Source organism: Poecilia reticulata, linkage group LG6, assembly GCF_000633615.1.
Source record: "Poecilia reticulata strain Guanapo linkage group LG6, Guppy_female_1.0+MT, whole genome shotgun sequence".
NCBI lineage: Eukaryota > Metazoa > Chordata > Actinopteri > Cyprinodontiformes > Poeciliidae > Poecilia > Poecilia reticulata.
The window spans coordinates 4414139-4418185 of record NC_024336.1 but is presented as its reverse complement, the minus strand read 5'-3'; the positions used below and the strand labels follow the sequence as shown (position 1 = coordinate 4418185).

Genomic DNA, 4047 nt, shown 5'->3' with positions numbered 1-4047 from the left:
CACTTTTAAATTTCAATAATAGGAATACCGAAATTGTTTCCGTTGTTTTAAAAGGTTTAATGTCAGTTTGCCTTTTCCCCATCGATACGCTTCCCAACCGCTGCGCACCACAGGGGGTAAAGATAATTWAAAAAAATTTTWAAAAACGACGCGCACATTGCGCAAAAACTCTGAAACAGGAGAAGCGGGACATAAAACGGAGCGACGAACTATATGTGAATTATGGCATAAAAACAGAATCCGATGCTGAACAGTGAAAAATCAACACATGATGTGAAACAAATGACAATTAGGCGGCGCAGCGGGTGATGAGTGAATATTACTGATGGTCAATAAACGATCAAATATATCTAGCAACAGGAAAGAAACTAAAGTGGACATAGCAATAAACCAAGAGAGGATAAAACTAATCAAAGGAAACCACATCTAGTACTGAGAATAAATAYATCTTACAGACCATAACAGTAAAGAACTGATCACTTATTTATGTTTTTAATTAGATTTGATATATTTATTTCTTCAATATTATTTTTTATGTCAGTGTTAATGTCATGAGGCTGATGACTCCATGACACTTTCAATATGACTCATTAGGATTTAAGAACCAGATTTTTTCTTTGTCATTTCTGTCCAGTAAAACTATTAATCTATGATCAATAGACARGTCTATATAAAGATATAATCCATGTTTCTGTCTCAAATTTGTATGGCATTAAAAGGACCTGAAACTTTAGTTTTTCCACTGAAAGCTCTGGTTTGCGCAAAACAATGCCATGTGGGTGAAGTTTTATGAATGATGCTCTGATGTCCCATTCTCCTGAAGGCAGCACAGAGCTGCACCACCAGAAACTGACAGAAACACTGAAGAGAAGAAGAGTTATGATTAATGTAGTTACAGTTCTATCCATGTTTTAATGTTGCAGAGCTCAGTCGTTTTGCAAATAGTTAAAAGTTTAAACTGGCATGTTGTACATCTTTTATCTGCTCATTTTGTGGAATATTTAACAACTTGAAAATGGCAAAGAATAATAATTTTTTTTCCACTATGATTGTTAGGCCTACTGATTTTAACTTGAATGTTCATTGCATTTTTCATAGACGCCTGTGAAGATAATTTCTATTCACATGGCTTTTTTGTTCTCTGGGAAATTATTTTTGATGACAAATACATAAAACAAGCATCAAATCAAAACATCTACAATAGTGACAGTAATATTAATAATAAAATAATAGTCAGAGCAAAGTAGCCTACAAATTATTTGGTGGGGGGCGGTGAAGGACCTGGATAAAGGCTAGGGGGGCGCTGGCCCGAAAAAGGTTCAGAAACACTGTTCTGCAGCATTTCTGACAATGTTATTATTGTTTACCCATTTCCATATATCAACCCATTCATCCACTTAATCCTGGCAGGGTCCTGGGGAGTTTATAGGGAGGGTAAACCCTACATCTGTTGTCACTAGATCACACAACTATCAAGAGCAATTTAGAAAGAAAAATTAATCCACATCATCATTCAGTGTGTTTTCTCTATGACCATATGCCAGTAAAAATAACAGAGACTATATAAGATTCACACTCAAAATGATACATGAAGACCACCACTTCAGGTCTTTATTATTGCCCCCTGGAACTGTCCTGAATCAGCTCAAATAGATTTAGGTCAGTGTTTCTCAACCCTGGTCCTCAACACCCCCCTGCTCTGCATGTTTTAGATGTCCCTCTATTCCAGAACAGCTGATTCAAATGATTGCATGACCATCAAGTGCTGCTGAAGCCTGTTAATCACCCAGAGATACAATTCAGGTGTGTGGCAGAAGGGAAATACCTAAAACATGCAGAACAGAGGGGCGGTGAGGACCAGGGTTGAGAAACACTGATTTAGATGTTATTAACAGATAACCTGTCTAGCTCCTATGGATAAGGATGCAGAGGCAGGAGCAAAAGCTGTAGCCACCATAAGAAAAGTCACTCAGATATGCTTAAAACACAAACACATCACTTAAACTTGTAGGTTTTTCTTTAAAAGTATCTTTCTTCATGGTTGCTGGAACCATGAAAACACTGAAAACTATCAGTGAAATATTAGACAGCTCCACTACTGGAGAAAAACATTTGACATGCTGTATTCCTCAGACAGGAATTTTTATTTTTCAAATACAGACCATTTCTTTTTCCAAAATACAAAGATAACCTATAATGACATTTCCATGCCCAATAGAGGCCTGACAGTGGTAATATAATCAGTAGCCAAATACCATCAGTTTTACTTTTAGCTCTTTCATACATACATTTGTACAAGGTTCAGATGTCAGTGTGTAATCAGCTGTTACAGGATTGTATTTATTGAGTGAAGGAGCTTAATATGTAAAAGGCATTAACCTGAAATATGAAATGTTTCCCCAACAGCATGTCATAAATCAGAWCAGTGGGGTTATGACCTACTATCAGAGCCTTTAGAATGCTGTTTCTACAACTCTTTTCAGCATCGGTATGTTATGTTCTTTCAGAAGCCAACACTGGTGAAATGTGCTCTTGTTTCTTAGCCCTGGTTAGAAGTCTCACTGCTGCATTTAGAAGCATCTGAAGACGGTGAAAATTATTGTTATCTAAACCCTTATATAATAGAGCTACAGTTGTAATAAAAAAGGGTTGCAATAAAAGTATGAACAATTTCTCCATTCATTTTCTTTACACCCTTGTCCCCTTCTTTATGTGATGTTGCTGGTGCCTACYTGAAGCTAATGTTCCGTGCGAGAGGCTGGGTCACCCTGGACAGGTCGCCAGTCTATCGCAGGGCAACAGAGAGACACAGGACAAACAACCATGCACACACACACTCACAGGGAAAATTTAGACAGACCAATTAGCCTAACAGTCATGTTTTTGGACTGTGGGAGGAAACCGGAGTACCCGGAGAAAACCCACGCATGCACAGGGAGAACATGCAAACTCCATGCAGAAAGACCGGGGTCAGGAATCAAACCCAGAGCAAGGCAACAGCTCTACCAACTGCACCACTGTGCAGCCGAACAATTTCTCAACCTTCGACCAAACKCCCCCCAAAGGCATCCCAGCGCCCCCCTTTTGTAAAAATGTCCGCCAGTGCCCCCTGCCATCCTCTGAACGCCCCCTGGGGGGGCAGTACCGCCCACGTTGAGAACCGCTAATTTAGGGTTAACATTTTACTCTCATTTATATCAGCTGCATTTGGATTCAGTTTTTAAAAGCACTGCAGTATTTCATTTAACTTCATTTTGCTGCTGTGCCCTTGCCTCTGTCATAATTCATGATGTAATGATGCTAATCTGCTGCTCAGCAGATGGTATTGTTTCAAATTACACTCAGCTGCCAGCTTAATCAGATTTACTCTGAGGTCTGGTAGAGGAAGGATTAAAGGGAATGTAAAATGGAGGGTCAAGACAAAAAGAACAAGTGAAAACAGAATACACACTTGGCAAACTTTGCTTCAGGATTACCCAGTAAAACATGAGGAAGTGAGTCAGGTCTCAGAGTGATCACTCTAGAATAGCGGTTCTCAACGTGGGCGGTACCGCCCCCCAGGAGGCGTTCAGAGGACAGCMAGGAGCGTTGGCGGACATTTTTACAAAAGGGGGGCGCTGGGATGCCTTTGGGGGGCGTTTGGTCGAAGGTAAACTTTACACCTTAAATGCACAACAATGCCTGGTTTAGACTTTGAGAAACTTGGTAAAACTGTATTGTGTAACATTAAACCATGTTTGACTGCAACTGTATCGATGGCAGCTCTTCTTCTATTTGGTGTTTGTTAGCTTCTGTTAGCTTCTTGGCGCAGCTCCGTTCTCCTGCTACTGGTAGCTAAAATCACGACACCCTCACTGTGTATCCCTCTGAAAAATGAACCCATTTAAATAAAGAAATAAAGAAATCCCTCCATGGGTGATACCACGATAGAGCGCGTTCATTTTATAGCGTTAACACCAGTGCTGTAAGTGGTCCGGTATGAAACGGGGGTGATAGAACAACACAGAACTTTTAAATTTCAATAATCAGAATGCAGAAATTGTTTCC

At 39.8% G+C, this 4047-nt stretch overlaps 1 protein-coding gene across 4 annotated transcripts in view; it reads right to left on the bottom strand.

The window, feature by feature from the left end:
• pard6a (par-6 family cell polarity regulator alpha) overlaps positions 1–4047 on the bottom strand; it is a 37362-nt gene that overhangs the window by 24801 nt on the left and 8514 nt on the right. The gene's annotated exons all lie outside the window — the stretch shown is intronic.